Source organism: Acanthochromis polyacanthus, chromosome 21 (genome assembly GCF_021347895.1).
Source record: "Acanthochromis polyacanthus isolate Apoly-LR-REF ecotype Palm Island chromosome 21, KAUST_Apoly_ChrSc, whole genome shotgun sequence".
Classification (NCBI taxonomy): Eukaryota; Metazoa; Chordata; class Actinopteri; family Pomacentridae; genus Acanthochromis; species Acanthochromis polyacanthus.
Genome location: NC_067133.1, coordinates 26,446,155 through 26,467,101, shown reverse-complemented (window position 1 = coordinate 26,467,101; position 20,947 = coordinate 26,446,155). Strand labels below are relative to the sequence as shown.

Genomic DNA, 20,947 nt, shown 5'->3' with positions numbered 1-20,947 from the left:
TTTAAATCCTACTTATAAGATAGGTTCCAGTTTGTGCATGTCAACAATAACTCTTCTGAGCATACTAAAGTTAATCATGGAGTTCCTCAGGGTTCTGTCTTAGGACCTATACTTTTCACATTATACATGCTTCCTTTAGGCAATATTATTAGGAAGCATTGTATTAACTTCCATTGTTATGCAGATGACACACAATTGTATTTATGTATGAAGCCAGATGAAACTGATCAGTTAGCTAGACTGCAAGATTGTCTTAAGGGCATTAAAACCTGGATGACTTTTAACTTCCTACTGCTAAATTCAGACAAAACTGAAGTCATTGTATTTGGCCCCAAACATCTTAGAAACTCGCTTTCAAAGCAAATAGTTACTCTGGATGACATCACATTGGCCTCCAGTACTACTGTGAGGAATCTTGGAGTTATTTTTGACCAGGACATGTCCTTTAACTCACACATAAAGCAAGTCTGTAGGACTTCCTTTTTTCACCTGCGTAATATTGTAAAAATCAGGAACATTCTGTCTCAGAGTGATGGAGAAAAATTAGTTCATGCTTTTGTTACTTCCAGGCTTGACTATTGCAATTCCTTATTATCGGGTTGTCCAAATAGCTCTCTTAAACATCTACAGTTGATCCAAAATGCTGCTGCGAGAGTACTGACAGGAGTTAGCAAAAGAGATCATATTTCCCCGAAACTTGCTTCTCCTCACTGGCTTCCTGTTAAATCCAGAATTGAATTTAAAATCCTTCTTCTGACATATAAAGCTCTTAATAACCAATCTCCATCATATCTTAAAGATCTGTTAGTACCATATTATCCTAGTAGAACTGTTTGCTCTCAAACTGCAGGCTTACTTCTTGTTCCTAGAATTTCTAAAAGTAGAATGGGAGGCAGAGCCTTCAGTTATCAGACGCCTCTCCTGTGGAACCTGCTCCCAGTTTGGGGTCGGGAGGCAGACACCCTCTCTATTTTTAAGACCAGGCTTAAAACGTTCCTTTTTGACAAATCTTATAGTTAGGGCTGACTGGGTGACCCACAGGGGTTCGGCTTGTGTCTTCATTGCACAGCTGACTCCCTCTTGGACGTCCCTTCGTTCTGCCTCTAGTCATGCTGCTATAGGCCTATAGGCTGCTGGGGGACTTTTCTTGACGCACTGAGCCCTTCTCTATCTACCTTTACATTTAATATGTATACCGTTATTGCAGTACATTCACTCTGTTTCCCCCTGTGCTATTTCTCCGAGTGTCCCTGGTCCCAGAGCTGGATGCTTCAGATCTGCGGTCGATGTTCCACCAGCTGGTCCAGTCTCCACCATGTCCACTGTGGGATGCTGCTGCTGACCTTCCTCCAGCCCTCTGCTTCCAACTCCCTTTTTCCACCAGTCAACTCTGCATTGCCTTCACTATACTGTTATGCTAACTTACATACTGTTTGAATTTTACTGCTAGCTATATATGGAGTATGTTTAATGTCAGAGCCGTACATCATAAGAGTAAATTATGAGTCAGTTTTCAATGTTAGCTTATACTTTGTTTGTGTCACATATCCTGTCATGCATGTATCCAAATGTGTGTTGTGTTTTCCTTGCTTTCCCACCCCTCCCTCTTCTCCCATCCCTCCCCCTTGCCCTCTTCTGTCCTTCTCAACCCGCCCGGCCAGCAGGCAGATGGGTCCCCCCTATATAGAGCCGGGTTCTGCTCGAGGTTTCTTCCCTGTTAAAAGGGTGTTTTTCATACGACCGCATCGGTCGTATGAATTTGAGGACTTGTTGGAGATTCAATTTGGTCATCAGAGGAGTAGGACAAGAGAAAAATGGCATTTTGGGGGTAGTCCAGACTTATTTGATATTTTAAAGAATATTTTCAAACATTCTTTTCTCCTGGTTTCTTTAGATTTAGTCTCATTACAAGTAAATTTACACAACAACTGCACGCTTTAGTATTTGTGCATGAATTATTTGAAATTTGATGGGTGGGACGTAAAATCTCCTGCAGTTCTGGAATGACCCACAACAATGGGAATCCTTTAACTCTTCTACAGCAAACCCATTGTCTACATCCAAAATGGTGGACTTCTGCTAAAAGGAGACATTATCAGTGAAGCATTATGTTAACACTGGTCAAAGACCAGGTCATTGTTTCTGCATCACCAGTCCAGATTTTAAAAGCATTCACATGTGGTTCTATTCATTCTACAATACCTATGTGTCAGTCTGCTACTGAGATGATCACATTGTCCCTCATACTGAACACAGGAAAACACACAGGGCTTCTGTGGATGTTTTTGAAAAGCTGCCTGCACATTTACAAGATATAACATCCAGTTACAGATTGGACTGCAGCACCGTGTCAATGTGATTAGTCCTGAGCTTTGCCAAGCACAGTGGGCGGACATACTGTGGCTGAGGATTTCTGGAGAAATGAAGGCTGTGTTTGGGTATCGTTGATTTAAAACATGTACAAATCAAAGTGCCTCAAAAGTCTGGCAGCCACAACTTCAATAACAACCCTCTTAATGATGAATTATGAAGGTGCTGATGATGGTCACAGCCTCTCCTTAAAACAAGCACTCAATTTGCACACCATTCGATTTCCTGGAGCATGTGCAGTCAGTGTGAACAATTTTGAAAGCCTGAATTGGTCCTAACTGGGTAAAAGAATTCTTCAGCGGTACCTAGGTAAGAAGGTTTAGACAAGTAGTTAAGACCTAGTTTGATTTAAACCTACACAGTATATGGATGTGATGAGAATGAAGTAGTGGGTGACTCTGATATAAATTTCCATTTGTCTGAAAGCCACTTTGACAGAACTTTTTCCCACAGAGCTCCACAAAAGGTGAAGTGCACTTTACGTCCAACTTCAGCTGCCCTGGGGATACACTGTCACTGCCCATACTCAACCTATTTTTCTCCCTCTGCTGTCGATACCATCTACCACATAGCGGAATAACTCATTGAAAAGTCTGACCTTGGCCGTAGAGGTAAATACCTGCATGGGGCCGCTTTGCAGGAATTGGAGTTTTACTCCAGATTTCAGAGGATTTTACACACCACTTCTCAGTTCACCTTCTATTTCCAAATCTCATATTTTCTCATATGTTTGCAGGTGAAGTGACAGATTCACTATGTGAAGCAAGTCTCTGGCTGTTGCTCTACCTGAGCTACAGTGGCCTGTTTAAATGCATGTGTGTCTGTGTGTGTGCTTGGCATTCCAAGGTGAAATGAGCTGATGTCTGATGGCAGGCGGAGTGCTGACCAGACAAATGGTTCACCTTTCCCTTCTTTACTTTGCCCACTGTTTCCCTCACTGCTGTTGATTCATCGCCCTTCTTCTATCCCCCACATAGAACTTCAAAAACACATTTTGTGTGCGCACTGTGTGAGCCGGAGATTCTTTGATATCATGCTAATTAACTGTAACAGTGGCTCATAGACAGCTGGATAAAATATCATCAGATGTACACAGAGTGAGCCTGAGATGATAACACAGAGAGATGGCTTGATGCAGAGCATTAAACCACATCAACCCTTAAATGCACGGGCCATTTTCCCACCATTATTACATACCAGCACTTACATAAGGCAGATTAGTCTGTATATTAAAATCAAATTGCTTGTAACCTCATCAGAGTGTATTATTACGAATAACAAGGACAAAAAAAGCAGTTTTTCTCATTTGCAAAATATTTAGAGTCATTTATAGATGTCATAAAGTTGCCTTTTTACTCAAATAATGGTTCTCATCATACACTGATATTATTTTGCACACAGCACGACTTCTTACAGTTTCATTGTTATTGCACATGTTGTCACATTATGTGCACACTGGATGGATGCGTGTTGTATTTCCAGCATTTTTGTGGAAGTTTAACACTTACAAAAATCAGATTAGTCTTTATATTAAAATCTAATTGCTTGTAAGCTCATCAGAGAATATTATTAACAATAACAAGCACATAAAATATGTTGGACTCATCTGTGAAATATTTTGCATAATTTATAGGTGTCATAATGCTCTTTGTTTTAATCTAGTAACAGTGCTTTTTGCCCACTGATGTTATTTTGCACATAACATGACTTCGTACTGTTCGATTGTTATTGCATGTTGTCACAGGATCTGCAGACTGGATGGATGCATGTTGTATTTCAAGCATTTTTGGGAAAGTTTAACACTTACATAAAGCAGATTAGTCTGTATATTAAAATCAAATTGCTTGTAACCTCATCATAATGTATTATTACCTATAACAAGTACAACAAAATATTGTTGTTCTTATTTGCAAAATATTTCACATCATTTGTAGATTAAAAGGCATAAAGATGTTATGACTCAAATAATAGTTCTCATCATGCACTGATCTTAATTTGGACACAGCTTGACTTCTTAAAGTTATTATTATTGCACGTAGTCAGGTTATGTGTACACTGGATGGATGAATGTTGTATTTCCAGCATTATTGTAGAAGTTTAGCACTTACAGGAAGCAGATTAGTCTGTATATCAAAACCTCACCAGAGTGTATTACTAACAATAACAAGCCCCAAAAATTACATTGTTCTCATTTGTGAAATATTTTTGCATCATTTATAGATGTCAAAAAGATGCATTTTTAAAATGTTTTACTCAAATAGTAGTTCCCATTGTACACCGATGTTTTTTTTTCACACACAGCACGATTTCTTACAGTTTCAATGTTTAATTGGACAAATTGTCATATTATGTGCACACTGGATGGATGCATGTTGTGCTTTCAGCATTTCTGTGGAAGTTTAAAAGCCAAAGTAGTTCAGATTCTGGACAAAATACACACTTTTACAGCATCCATCACCTTATGAAAGTCAAGTTTATTCTTTCTTTTCTGTAGCCGAAGCTGCGGCGGCTGAAAGCGGATGATTTCCTGGATAGTTTTTAAGACCTTCTGGCTTCCAAGGGTTGGAAGCTTCATTGGTATAATCACTTGTGTGTTTACAGCAGCAGAGACTAGGCCGTGGAGGTAATGATTTACTCATCTGTCCTAACTTCTCATGTGTCTGCTAATTGGACATATTTTGACCTCTGTGCTGCTCAGACTTTGTTGTAGAACCTAATTCTTCATCTTCAGCGGCTGTCATCAAAAAGCTTTCAAAATAAAAGCTGCTCTTAATTAAACCTGTAACCCAGCTGCGCTGTCATGTTACTGTGACAATAAACTAACAAGCTAACACTGTGTCTGACTTATTCAGCGTAACAAGGAGACTACGATGCCATCATTAGGTCAAACTGACAAAAACAACAACAGCTCCTATCGCTTTCATCTAGTCACAAGCAGAAAATAAACTAATACTGGCACAGAGCAACAGGATACACTTACACACTCATACATATGTAGACATCTCTGAAACAAGAGTGGAATACCAGGGAGGTGAAATTACGTTTTAAATAAGACAACATGTAATAATCCTGAGTCTACTACAAAGCAAGGTTTACATGTAAGGGTTAAAATCAGATTCTTGTCAACATTCATATGCATGAGGCTATTTTAATGAGTGGTTGCTCAGGTGTCAGCATGTGTTTAAATGACCGTCTATCTATAGTCTGTTCGTTTCTTCTTCCCTCACTTCTTATCTTCATCATTCTTCACCCTATGAAAAATATATGTGCAGCTTAGTGGAAGGTAAACCAGAGGTTAGAAAACATAATTAAAATCTGCCAGTTCGACACCACATAGTCGTATCTCTTCCTTTAAGATGTGCTTTTGTATTCTTCCTGACATAAATGAGCATAAAAAATGAAAATTAAACTAAAGTTACAGTTACATTTAAAACAATAGTTTGTTCCAAACCATACATGAGTTAAAACAGATTATGTGTTTGAGTGGGCAGTTTTTTCCCCATTAGCTTAACACATACCGGGGGGCGAGGGGACAAACAAAACAAACAAAAAAAGACATTTTTTGGGTTACTCTAGCCAGTAGTCCACTAATTGCAAGATTTGTGCTTCAGCCCCTCCATGTCCTGCCCAACACTCCTGGACAAGACATAAATTGGCACAGGACTTTGATTCAGTAGACTGGGGTTCATGTCATACGTGGAACCACTATTTCTAGCATGAAGTTTTGATTTCTCTTGCTATTTGGAACGTGCACCACATCTACATGGTAAAACTTTGATTACAACTTTTACAATGATTAACACATGGTAGAAGCTTGGTTACATTTATGCATCAACATTACTTGATTAATTATGGGAAGATGTTGGCTTAAAATATGACTGTTTCACTGCATACTTAAAGCGTTTCTTCCATTTCTAGCTTTTCTGGATGACAATTTTTGTCTAATCTAACATATGAATGACTTTCTGAAAAGGAGTGACAGTGAAGCATTTTGCAAACGTTGCAAATTTACTTCAGAAACAACCATAATCTGATAGAAAATACGTTTTCCTAATTGAGAATGCAGTTTAGTTATATACACTGTTATTGGGGTTATTTAGAAATGTTCTTATTCTTAAAACAAAAGCATTTTTTCAATGAAGATAACATTAAATTATTAAGAAAGACAGTCTATACATTCTAAATGTGGTAAATGACTATTCTAGCTGCAAACGGCTGGTCTTTAATGGAATATCTCCATAGAGGTACAGAGGAACATTTGCAGCAACCATCACTCCTGTGTTCTAATGCTACATTGTGCTAGCTAATCATGTTGAAACGCTAACTGACGATGAGAAAACCCTTGTGCTGTTATGTTATCACATAAAAAAAATGTGAGTTTTCATGGAAACCATGAAATTGTATGAGTGACAGCAAACTTTTGAACGGTAGTGTAAATATAATATTGTGGAGACAAGGCCTGTGTTTATGTGGCCGATCATCAACCTGCTTTCTGTCTTCATGGTTAAACCAGATAACTGTCATGTTAGTAGATGATCTTGCTAAAAAGATGACCTGTTTTCAACTTTGTCTGATCACCGGACTGTTCATGTTTCTCACCTCCTCTGAATTCTTTATGTTCCCTGTTCTGTCACATATTTCAGCCACTCTACCATTTTTTCTTCTTCATTTCCTCCCTGCTACCTGCCATCCTCTCCTCTCTTACTCTCTGCCTCTGCAACTTTTGCTCACTCATCTTTTACCTCCCTCTCTGTCTCACTCATCCTCTCATTTCCTCAGCCACTCCATTAACCAGAGGGTCACTTTTCCAGCTGGTTAGCTGAGGCCAGATTTCCATCAGGTTGCTGACGTATGAGACTGTCCCCCCATTTCTGTGTGTGTGTTCAGATAGACGGGACAGGTTCATTTGTCACTTTTACTCCAGTCTTGTCCTCTGGTGTGATGTTGTTATGACCCAAGGTGGCCCAGACAGACAGAAGATGGCATTTAACAATACCCCCCACCCTTCACACACACAAACACACACACACAATCATGGCTTTCTAGCTTTGTGAGAACACTCATGGACACAGTGGATTTTCCAGAACCTTAACCGTCATGAGGACATTTTTGTCCTTATCATTTTAGATACTCTTGGCTATGTTTATGCATTTGGCAGAAAATCTAGTAAATGTGTGTAATTTTTTAACCAAATTTTGTTCATTTAAATGTGTGTATTTTGGGGGGAATTTTGAAATTTTAATCTCAGCCTTCATAACACATTAATAATGCACTATGTAACTTTTTAAAATTGACGCTTGGTAGTTAATGTTAATCCTAAATCATGTCCATCCATCCATCCATCCATCCATCATCTCTACACTGCTTAGTTTCCAGTCGGGTCGCTGGGGGGTTGGAGCCTATCCCAGCTGACTTAGGGTGAAGGCAGTAGAGATGGGATTTATGGCTCTTTGAGGGGAGCTGGATCTTGGTGAGCCGTTCCTTTCAAAGAGCCGTTCAAAAAACTGGCTCATTTGGCTCATTTTTATATTTATTAAATTTTAAAAAGCCAGTCTGGCCTTAACTAATTTAATCTTGGAAATAATCACTGGGAGGAATAAATTTAGATATCCCACCAATATGAGTTTGAATTATTCTGAAATATTGATTATAACTTTATTTGACACGTGTGGATTAGATTTTAAAGTCTGCCACTTTTACTGTTGAATGTTGAGTTTTCAGGTGTCTGTGCAAATTATTTGTGGAGCCTGACTTAGAAATATTTTTTTGACAAATACTGCATTTACCCTTACTGTCTGCCACGAGAGAAAAGTGCATCCAAATGCTGCTTCATTTCCTTAATTGGCTCATTTTGTCAACGACGACGGACTGACTCTCCCATGGGCGTAACCACCATCTCAGAAGTGAGGGGGACAAATTTTTCAGAGCGATTTATCATTCTTTTACATTTAATTGCACCGTCCTTAGTGGCTAAAGAACCACATAATCCCTAACAGCCACAGTACAATACCAGGGGACCAACTAGGCTAGTTCTTTAAACTATAAAGTATAAAACTTTAAACTATAAAATCTAAAGTTTTAGTGGCCAAACTCTAGTTGAGTTGACAACAATGTCCCTTGAACATCTACTGGACGAGTAGCCAAAGGTGCCAAACACTGAACATGAAAGGATCAGTACTGCCTGGTTTCTCCCTGCAATAGATATCTTATTTTCAGGAAGTTATAATCTCTCCTTACCTGTAAAGACCCTACATCCTTGTCCCTGCTGCTGGCCTCTGATCCATCTCCTCCCTGACTCTGCTCTTTCTGTTATGGCAATAAACATAAAAAATGTGGCAAGAAAAATTCTGAAATAGCATTAGGAAGAGTAAAAATTGCAGTAGAATTTAACCTCAAAATCACTTTAACCCATAGATACATTTTTTTTTTTTTTTCACCTCTGCAGACCCTGCATGGTCACATTACTGCTGCCTCTGGTCCATCTCCTGCCTGACTCTGCTCTTTGTTATGGAAATAATCATTAAAAAATCTGAAAATCAAAATTCTGAGATAGAATTAGAAAGAGAAGGAGTAAAAATAGTTGTAAATTTATGCCATAGATAGCCTATTCTTTTTTCTCCTCCCTGACTCTCCTCTTTTGGGACCAAAAGACTTAAATACATGGACAGCAATTGTGAGCACATCTTCTGCCCAGAAATGAAAGAGGACTGGGTTTATTCCAAGAATAAACTAATTAGCAGTAATGTAACAGAGGCAGCAACATTTAAATTATTGTTAACTAGCTTAACATATTGATATATTGCCACGTTTTACCTTGTCATCATTTAGCTAACAAGTCTAACATTGTTTGCATCCAACAAGGTCACACAACTTACACGGTTTGTTTGGAAAGAACTGTGTAAAGTTTTTTGCTTCTTGCTAGCTCTGGCTGGTTTGCTAAACATTACTCCAGACGCACGTTCAGCACAGCTCAGCACAGCAGCACGTCTCCTGTGGAACACCTGCGTTAGCATGCGCTCATGGTGCATTCAAAGACGGCTCGGGAAAACACGTTACTGGATGCTAATAACGGGTTTAGCTGTTGTAACGGCTGAAAAAAAGTGCGGGGGACAGAGGGGACGGATGTGGAAAGTGCGGGGGACATGTCCCACGCGTACCCCGTGTCCGTTACACCCATGGACTCTCCTCCTCCTCATTTAGACCGCTCGCTGCTGCTGCTGCTGCTGCTGCTGCTGCTCTCCAAGGCAGGGGGCGTTCACTGTTTCTGTGTTGTTGTTGTTGTTGTTGTTGTTATATTTTTTTACTGGCGCACTCACGTGAAGGCAGCATGCACAACGTGGCGTGACGCTATTTGCATATCTAATAAGCACCGCGCAGCTGGGCTGCGCTCCTCCCCATGTAACTGGGGGAAAAAAGAACGGTTCCCAGCTGCGACTCGGTTCCCATCGTTCATGTTAACGAGCCGTTCAAAAGAACCAGTTCGTTCATGAACGTCACAACACTAGAAGGCAGGAGACACCCTGGACAAGTCACCAGTCTATCACAGGGTGATATATAGAGACAAACAATCACACTTGCATTCACACCTATGGACAATTTAGAGCTGCCAAGCAACCTGAGCATGTTGTTGGACTGTGGGAGGATGCTGGAGTACCTGGAGAAAATCCACACATGCACAGGGAGAACATATAAACTCCATGCAGAAAGATCCCAGGAATACGGGGCGCAAACTGGGAATCTTCAGCTGCAAGGCCAGTGTGTTAACCTTCAAGCAACTGCGCAGTCCCTTAATCAAATCTTAACCCTCTAATTGATCTCTAAATTGATGAAAACCTCCCTAAGTATCCTCATAAAACAGAAACGTCCTCACAGCAAAGGTTTGGAACCACACGTATGTTTACACTTTAACTTTTCTTTTCTGCGGCAAAAACAGGTATGTATAAATCCAACATATTACTCTTTTGTAAGCTAACCAAATCAATGCTTCATAACCACTGTGGAAACACTTGCTTCTGGACATTCACCCTGAGCCACCAGTCTGTCAGTTAACTCTGACTTTTACAGGTTATACTGGGGAGAACTTCAGGAAACATGCAGACATACTGATGAAACAGTCAATCGACTTTAAGTGACACCAACTGTAAAACTTTGGCAAAAACAGATTGATCTTCACGCTGCATATAGTCAAGTTTAATGTAAACAGAGTATAATATCCAGCCCCCTAGCTTTGAATGCACCTTTGACCATGTCTGTGGGTATTTTAGTTCATTAAGTTCATTTGCTCTTGGTGTAAAACTACAAACACTATTAACAGCTCTTCTCATTCTCTCTCCCTCACTGCTTCACTTCTCCCTCTTCATCTGTCTTTCCCTCATGCTATCCAACTCCCCTCCTGGCATCCATTCTATTTTAGATGGAAATAAGTTTACCTGCAAGCAGAACAAGAATGATTATTATTAATGACTGTGTATGTATGTGTGCGGAGAAATGAGGAAGAAAGCAGTTCATTAAAACAAAAGTAACTTTCCGGGAATAGAAGGTCATTTATATCATTTTTTAACTGTGAAATTAGATATGCTGAATAATTGCAATATATTATTTGGGGCATTTTGTGACATTGTAGTTTTTTTTCCTGTAGTCCTTGAGGTTCTTGACTGCTTCCTGCATTGTAGCCAAAACAAAATGATGATTTTATTTCAGCACATCATATTGTCGGCATGAGATCCTTCTTGTCACTCTGTCCTTTTGTACAAATCATCAACAACCCACTGAAGTGGTGAGTACAAGATGCACAGGTACAGGCTTAATATGAAATTTATCAACATTTGTTATCTGACTCTGTAAAGCATGAGGTACAGGAGTCGCTGAGAGAATCTACAAAGAAAGCAATCTAGTGACATAATGTTATCTTGCAGCAGCTGGAGCGGGAAGACTGTGGGTGTGGTGAATGAGCCACTGAAAAACACTTCAGGAGCTCACTGCCGTCTCCCAGGTGTAAATGTGCGTAACTGTGAGGAAGACTGCAGCTGTAGATGAAAAAAGTTTGCATAAGAAGTCAGTTTGACAGTATAATAAACAACTCTAGACAGCAGACTGTTTGCTTAATGAATCCGACGTTCCACATACAGAACCATCCACACATAATCTCAAAGTAGATTTTAATGGACTGGAGGAACTCAGGTTCTTTCAGCAATTTACCAGAAAAAGAGAGAGAGAGTGAAAGAGAAAGAAAAACACAGGGCTCAATAAATATTGTTCCAGGAGTGAAGTCATCTGACATTTAAGAATCAGCCAGCCATGGCCAGCCAGAGCAGTGTGAGAGTGTGTGTGTTTGTGGGCAGACAGGAGGCCCAGAGGGCAGCAGCTCAGACAGAGTCATTATTTAGTGACACACAGACGACGGCGTGGCCTTAACACAGACACACAGACACACACACACTCATGCTCCTATACAAACATTACATCTATAAGGCCTGAGGTGTCAGGATTTTAACGAGAAACATCAGTAACCTCACCTGTTGCTGCTCTCTCTCTTCCCTGTTTTGTGAAAGGGCACATGCTGTAATTTTAAGCAAATAATTCAAATCAGGTCTCTGAGACTCACTGACTTTATACCTCTGCATGGCCCATTTATACCTTAACCATGCTCAAAAAATGCAGTAATTGGTCAGAATTAATAAACACATGGTTTGTATTTGCAACAGTGAACTGACAGTGAACAGACAAATGGAACTTCAGCAGTCCCATGGTTGCATATAAAAGTACACGGTCGCAAAAGCATGTGTCCTTGTCGTGCTAAGGTGCCAAATACACTACCAGTCAAAAGTTTGGACACACTTCTCATTCACTATATTTTCTTTATTTTTACTTTTTTTTACATTGTAGGTATATACCAAAGACATCAAAACTATTAAGCAAGATGTAAGGAATTATGTACCAACAATTGTGAAATAACTCTAAATATGTTCGACATTTTCAGTTCTTCAAAGTAGGCACCCTTTGCTTTGATGTCAGCTTTGCAAACCCTTGGCCTTCTCTTGATGAGATTTGTGAGGTAGTCACCTAAAATGGTTTTCACTTCACAGGTGTGTCTTGCCAAGGTTCATTTGTGGAATTTCTTGCCTTCTTAATGGGGTTAGGACCATCAGTTGTGTTGTGCAGAGGTGAAGTTCCGGGGGTGGGGGGTGATGTGCGTGAGACGGCTTTCAGCATGCAATGACCCAGCAACGGAGGAGTGGAGAGAGCCAGGCTTTATACTGTGCTGATTGCTGGAAAGCACAGCCACTCGTCATTAATTTGACGAGTCAGAGCACAGGAGCAGGAGGGGGCGTGACAGAAGAGATTTATTTGGGCCAAGAAACACAAGGAATCCCAAAGCAAACAATTAAACCTTTGCTTTGGGATGATGAGTCCAAATTTGAGATCTTTGGTTCAACCCGCTGTGTTTTTGTGCGACACAAAAAAGGTGAACGGATGGTCTCTATATGCATGGTTCCCACCGTGAAGCATGGAGGAGGAGGTGTGATGGTGTGGGGGTACTTTGCTGGTGACACTGTTGGGGATTTATTACAAACTGAAGACACTGAACCAGCATAGCTGCCACAGCATCCTGCAGCGACATACCATCCCATCCGGTTTGCGTTTAGTTGGACCATCATTTATCTTTTAACAGGGCAATTACCCCAAACACACCTCCAGGCTGTGTAAGTATTATCTGACCAAGGAGAGTGATGGAGTGCTGCTTAGGTCAGATGACCTGGCCTCCACAGTCACCTGACCTAAACCCAGATGGTTTGGGGTGAGATGGACTACAGAGTGAAGGCAAAAGGGCCAACAACTGTTCAGCATCTCTGGAACTCCTTCAAGACTGTTGGAAAACCATTTCAGGTTCTACCTCATGAAGCTCATTGAGAGAATGTGAAGAGTGCTCAAAGCAATCAAAGCAAAGGGTGAGAATTTTGAAGAATCTAAAATCTAAAACATGTTTTGACTTATATCAAACTTTTTACAACATAATTCCATCCGTGTTCATTTATAGTTTTGATGCCTTCTATGAGAATCTACAACGTAAATAGTCATGAAAATAAAGAAAAAAACATTAAATGAGAAGGTGTTTCCAAACCTTTTTGGTGGCGTATATTTGTTAAGGGATCAGCTAAAGCAATAATATACTCCTCTAACATAAAAAGGATCATATGAGCAGCAACTTTACACCTTTGTGCAAAATCAAATTGAAAACACCTCCAACACCATTGTTTTACATTTTGTGAACTAATTTAAAACATTTATGCACACCATGGCAAACTTACGCTGCTTGTGTGCTGTTGGAATGAAAATTAAATTCCTGCTGTGACATATTGGTCTTGGTAATTTGTATCTAGGAAAAGTCATGTGGTACTCAGGACTCTACACCCACCTTTAATCAGAATAAATGCTTTTTACCTGTTCGTATGTCTGTGACATTATTATTAATGATGTTATTAATCATGAGCCGTCCTTCCTGGTGGCTAACGGTGTTGCTTTCCTCTTGCACTTCATGAAACTGCAATTAATTATGACCATGCAGGAGGATATAAATTTTATTTATTCCCGAATAGAAGGAATTCAGAATGGCTTGTTTGCTGCTGTATCATAATAGTATGATACGTAAACTCCTTAAAATTGACTGGCAAGTTGGTGAAATAGATGTTTAAGTTGCAGGCTGTAAAATAAAAATATTGCTAATAAAAATTTGAGTCTTCAAGGTTGTCATTTGACTATTGTACATGCATAGCAGTTTATGTAACCATTGCACAACTGTTTTTTGAGGCTACAAATATTGAGATAAAGAAAGAAAGCTGAAGAAAAAGCTATTGGAGAGGCACTTTTCACTAACGTGAAATGAAAGAGTAAAAGAGTTAACATTCACTTTCCAACATTGTTATAATAATACCATAGTGTTACTGATGCCAAAGGTAATTTCTGATAAAACCTTGACAGTGTCTTCTAGCAGTTATAAAGCAATGAAATGAGCGTGAGAGAGTTAAAACTGGTCTTGCTTTATCACACGTGATGAATAACTGTGTGAAGTGGCTGTAAATGTTGGATTATCTGTTATGAAATGTTACACAAATAATCAAACACAGACCTTTCTGTTTAGCATGCTAGTCCCTTAAGGTCTACACTGGTTACAAAGCACAGGTAGTGCATATTAATATGAAAAACTACAATAATCAAGTCCACAAAAAGGTTCACCTTATGAAATGCATTGGCCATTTCTGTCATACGACTAAAAGTTGCACGAACCATAATGTAATTTGAAACATGTCGAAAAGTGCAGCAGGCAACACATCCAGTGAGAGCAGCTCGTGTAAAGAAGGATTTGATGTGTTGTAGGCAGAGCACACTGGAGCAGGGTTCGGGTCCGCGTGTGTTCTGAAGAGATTTTGGAATGTATTAGTGAAGAAATCTTATCCTTAGTATGACTCCATGACCTAACCTCGGGAAAAAGAAAAGAAAAAACACTGCATGGTAAAATGGCAAACGCACTCTCGCACACACACACACACAAACAAACAGACACCGCTGAAGGGGCCTGATGATGTACACCACTCTGTGATTGTAAGCCAACGGGCAAGGAGGGAGGAGAAAGGGAGAGAGAGAAAAGCCCAGAGAGTCAGCAGAGCTAAAATTACAGTCCTGTCACAGCATATCAGTGCCGATGACCGTGTGTGTCCATGCGCTTGTATGCAAGTAAGACGGAAAGTGTTATGTTTGGCTCTGCCTAAAGACACTGAGAGAAAGTAAACAAAACAAATATGCGTATATACATACATGTTAATACTGTACAAAAACTTCTAAACACAAATGAGTATGATAGAGAGTCTGTCGGGAGCCTCAAAATCCATTAAACATGCACACACTGTGTTGGAGTCCCTTATAATCCAATCAGGTTCAGAAGTAAGGTGTGACATTGTTATTCATTTACTTACAAAGATCCACTCTCAAGCCTTATTTCAAAATAAGAGTCAAATTACATTTCCTGATCTGATGGAAGTGAATGCATGAAGAAGCCCAATTACCATCATTGTCTCTGTGATTACACATCACAAACAGGAATGTATGTGCCCGCACACGCACACACACTCACACACGCATATTGTAAGCTAATATGACTATGGTTCCACCATATGTTGGAACAGGTGGTTGTTCTCGCGGAACTGTATTCCCTTGTTAGCACTCGAAGAATGGCTCTCCCCTAACGGTTCAAAGTCACGCTAACTGGAAGCCATTAGTCTGTTTTCTATTGATGTCATCCCACCGCAGCCATTCTTTTTCAAACCACATGCTATTTCTAAAGGCCACTAAAGTCAAACGTTGCTGTGTGACTTAAGTTTCAGTTTCAGTTTAGTTTATTGTCATATACATTAGGGTACAAGGTACCACAAGCAATGAAAAATAGTTTGCCCCCGGCACACTCTCTGCAAGCCAATACAATAAAAACAATAAATACAATTTAAAAACACAACACCAACAACAGACAATAAAAGTTATCAGCGCCTCTTCAGGCTAATGTTCATGAGCCGCACCACCTTAGGATAAAAACTGTCTCTAACTCTACAGGTCTTAGTTTGTAGGAAGCGCAGACGTCTCCCCGATGGCAGGTAGGAGAAGAGAGCATGAGCAGGATGACTGGGGTCCTGCATAATGCTCAGGACCTTTTTCTCACAGCGCTTTTCAAACAACTGTCCAATTTGAGGCAGAGGGGATCCAATGATTCTTGATGCAGTTTTTACACTCCGCACCAGCCGAGCGAGATCATCTCCCGTAATGTTTCCAAACCACACCAGGAGACCAGAGGTCAGAACGCTCTCGATTGTACAACTATAAAAGTTTGTGAGTATTTCTTTGGACAGTCCATACCTTCTGAGGAGTCTCAGAAAATAGAGTCTCTGCTGGGCCTTTTTAATAGCACAGCTGATGTGAAGAGACCAAGTAAGATTGTTACAGAGATAAATGCCCAGGAACTTAAAGTTATTAACCACCTCAACTGAAGTGCCGTTAATATGAACAGGTCTACAGATAGATTTATTCCTCCTGAAATCTATGATGAGCTCCTTTGTTTTCTCCACATTCAAGGACAGATTGTTTTGATGACACCAAGTGACCAGGCTTTGTACCTCTTCTCTATAGTGCACCTCATTGTTATCCGATATAAGACCTATAACTGTAGTATCATCTGCAAACTTAAAAATTCTGTTGGTGGAATGTTTTGCCACACGGTCAGAAGTATACAGATTATACAGCAAAGGACTTAGACAACATCCTTGGGGGCCCCGGTGTTTAAAATAACAGTGGATGAGTAAGTGGTCCCTACCCTCACTGTCTGTGGACGGCCTGTCAGGAAATCCTGTAACCATTGCATTGACAGATGGAATAGCTAAGACCTAGATCTTTTAGCTTAGTTACAAGAGTAGATGGAATTCTATTCAGATCATCTGGAGAAAAGGCACAGGTGATTGAATTAGTGTTTGGCTTTAACTTATAGTTTGTGACCTCTTGTAAACCCCTCCATAGGTGTCTAGAGTCATTCTCTCTCCCGTGTTCTTCCAGTAGTAGTTGTTCCTCAATTTTGAAATACCAAACAAAAGCTCATATTTCTCAACACATTTCTTGTGTGTATTATACACAAAATCAACTATTTATACTTTAGCTATAGTGTTAGAGTGCAATATATCTTTCTTTTTTTTTTCAGAAACGTAATTGGAAATCAATTGTAGAGGAGGCAGTGAGGAGTTTCTCAGTGGGCTGTTGTGTTGTTGGACCAGAATGCAATATATTCATAAAAGATGTTAAGCTGTGAGTAAGAGCTGTGTCTCTTTTCCCATTTCCTTACCTTGCTCATCATTCAGAACCTCTCGCCTTACTCCAGCAGAGAGTGGGTGAATCATAAAAAGTGCACATATCAGCCTCCTACTTGTACAGTAATTCTAAGTTGGATATATCAGGAATTTGTGGCAGCTTCGATATCTGCTTGGTGAAACTTTCTAAAGGAAGTGTTTAAACTGAAAGCCACTATTGCTGTCACTTCTATCCAACTAAAAAACTGTTAAAAATGTTAATACTCATACAAACGATGTCATCAACTTAAAAGGGGCCTCCATCTTCATGGAGCAGAGTTGTGACCATCTTCATCCTCAAATGCAAGGTTCCCACAGCATCCATCAGTTCAAAGAGATCACTAAAGCTGAACATTTATTTGATTTTAAATTTGAATCGTAATTTGAAAAAAATATATTGGCAAATCACAAAGGCCACAGTATTGGATGTACAGTATCCTATATTACTGTACTTAAATTTGATTTAATAAATGGGTAGCTGCAGCCAGGCAGGACTGGTCTTGGCTGGGGTATAACTCCAAAGATGTGATCTAAAGCTGCACAAAAAGAAGAGGAAAGGCAGATCTCCAATGTGGCCAAAATGGAACTTGAGCAGTATAAAATCAAATCTTGAACCAACAGCTTTTGAGGCTCCCGAAGCCAGACTGAGCTTTCTCATTGTGTCCATGTTCAACACTCCTCCCAGCTTGAGAAACTTGCATCTTTGGTAGGGCTCAGATGAAACCTGCCTCCTCTGCGCATCCCACAACCCAAACCTGCAACAGATCCTCAGCGGTTGCAAAGCAGTACTGACCCAAGACTGGTACAGATGGAGCCACGACTGTGTTCTGAAATTCTGTAGACATCTTGGATGCACGCAGACAGTAAGGGAACAGGGCCAGCTTTGGAAAATTGCAATGGCTGATCCACTTTGTCAGAGAGGAGATGAGGCACAGAACAACTCCCAGAAGCAGCAGTTCTCTCCTGTTACCTGGAAGCTGAGAGGCGAAGGCTGGCTTCTGGCTGACAATCCTGCAGCTGGCTCGATGGCACTGTTGGAAGTAGAATTACCTGTGCTCCCATCTTCTACTGATTGATTAAACCTAAAAAAAAGGGAGCTCAGAATGCTGGCAAACAGTTACACTTCTAATGTGCCCTTGAGCCAGAAATTACGAACCTTTAAGAAGCTTTGTGGGATGCTGAGGGGGACCCAGAGCATAAAGTAAAACAAAATCAACAATAATTTAACTATACTGTTGTTTGTGAAATTGTGCTGTTATATTTGTGTGTGTGGGGTTGTGTGTGTGAGAGAGTGTGTGCTGACATTGATGAATGAGCTCTACATCAGAGCAATCTGCTACCACGGCTCTATAAAACAACCACAAATCACTTCAGGAAACATGCTTTTGAAGAGGGCCTCCAGTGTCAGATGTTGTCTTGTGTGAGTGCATCTGTGCATAAATCAGTGAGGATAGGTTTGTTTGTGTGTGTGTTTATGCCTGTATGTCATGCCAAATGTTTGTTTGTGTGCACACATCCCTGCCTGATTTCTAATATTTCTGTATTGGATCCACTGAGTCCAGTGTATCTGAGAGAGATGACAAATGAGTCTCTCCAGACAATGGTTTACAAGCACAATTTCTGTTAAGCTCTGCTGAATGTAACTCACTTCAGTTAGACCCCTTCTATTGTGCTGTGCATTTTGATCATTCAGCGCATGAAAATACATTTCTTTCTATTCTTTACAGCATGCAAATAGTGTGAATGAAAGAAAGCACAGTGTAATTGTGTTTGGATATTATTTTAACTGCAAAAATATGCATGTTGCATGTGAGCTGTATGCAAAATTGCCACAAAAACAATCATGCATTTTGGTTCTTTCATAGAATTATAATTGGTGTGGAATGATGAAAAATATCTACTGGGTCAAAAAAAAAAAAAAACACATATCAACTTGAGTTATCAGTTTTGGTGATGCTGAAAGTTGTTTTAATCACATTTTCTTAGTGATATGCCCTCTTAACTTCTCATGAGTGATTACAATTGATTACAGCTGCTGACTCCTCTGAGTCAACTTAAATAGAGGGTACATTTGATCAATTTATTAAACTTTTCCACAAACACTACAGCTGGAATGTCTGAGGAGCTCAGTGAATAAATGAAAAGTCACTTCAAGTCACTTCAAAGCAGCTATGAATACCAAAATCATCTGTGTAAACAATTGTTTGGAAGTATTAAGTGCATGGAATAGTTGTGTCACTGCCACTATCAGGAATAAAGCACCAACTATTAGCTGCTGCTGCTGAGAGACACATCTTTTGAATGGTCAAGAGTCGACGAGAATCTCCAAAAAGCAGGTCTGCAATAAACCAAAAAATACTTGAACACGTGTCAATGTTCTTAAGTCAAGTGTGTTTTATATCTTCATGGGCTGAGAAGCTGAATGCAGTACCTTTAAGTTTTCTAGTGATCACATGGATAAAAGAAAAGGCCTCCTGAAGGAAAGTTCAATGGTCAGATGAAACAAACAAAAACAGAAATACTATTTGGCCACAATGATTAGAAATATGTTTGGAGGCGAGAAGAGGAGACTTTTAACCCAAGAACACTAAACATATCAGCAAGCATGGTGATGGCAATAATGTGGTCTGGGGCCATTTTGCTGTCAGTGGAAATGGTACTTTGCACAAAGCAAATTATTCAGGAAAACTTAAAATCATCTGCCAGAAGGTTGGATGTTGGACACAGTTGGGTATTTCAACAAGACAATGACCCAAAGCAGACATCAAAAATGACAAAGAAATGGCTAAATCTGGCTAGAATACAGGTCTTAGAGTAGTCTCCCAGTCCTGAGAACCTTCAGAATGTGATGAAGAAACAAGTCCGTGTCGGAAAGCCAGCAGATTTAGTTTAACTGCACCAATTCTGTAAAAGGAGTAATCAAAGGTACAACCACTAACTTGCCTGAAGCTTGTGGATGGCTATCAAAAGCACCTAGTTGAGGTGAAATCTACTAAAGGACATTTAGCTACGTAAATATTAGCATTGATGTATGTGAATTTTTGATCCAGCAGATTTTCTAATATTTCCAGAAGACCTATAATAAATCTATGTTAAAAACTAAAATGAGTGTTTTGGTGACAGGGACGCCGTGAGACGATGCGTTTTAATGATTCCATCACAGACAGTTTTAGATAAAGGAGTCAGGACACTGAAGACTGCCATTTTTTACATGGTTTTTACAAGTGTATGTAAGCCTTTGTTGACAATTGTATGCAGAGAAAAAAGTCACACAGAAAACAAATCAGTTTTATACCAAATTATTTTAAATTGATATGGTCTTATCACTACATTGTCAGGATACAATGTCACTGATTATGAAAAATATAAGAAATCCTTGGGTAGACGAGTATGTGTGTGCATATGTGTGTGTTGGTGGGGGTAAATAAGGTCCACTGACAGTTACCTTCACTGTGTGCTGAAGGGCAAAAGCCCAGCATTGCTCGGCCCCCTGGGAAATATTCCTGTTCTAAACCTGGAAACAGAGTGGAGATTGTTCCTTTCATCCCCACCTTTCTTGCTCCCTATTTTCTCTATTTTGACTCCTTGTTTCCTCTTTTTTTTCAAAAAGTCCCATACTTTTTTCCACTCTCTAACTCCCTGATAGCACCTGTAATTCCTGCTTTCTCCCCTAATCAGATCCTAATAGGAAAAAGCTT

At 39.8% G+C, this 20,947-nt stretch overlaps 1 long non-coding RNA gene across 1 annotated transcript in view; it reads left to right on the top strand.

Moving 5' to 3' along the window:
- The first annotated feature begins 1,337 nt into the window (after nt 1-1,337).
- LOC127531537 (uncharacterized) overlaps nt 1,338-20,947 on the top strand; it is a 145,934-nt gene continuing 126,324 nt past the window's right edge. Inside the window, exon 1 of the long non-coding RNA XR_007938676.1 lies at nt 1,338-1,705. This is a non-coding gene — a long non-coding RNA (uncharacterized LOC127531537). The remainder of the gene's footprint in view (nt 1,706-20,947) is intronic.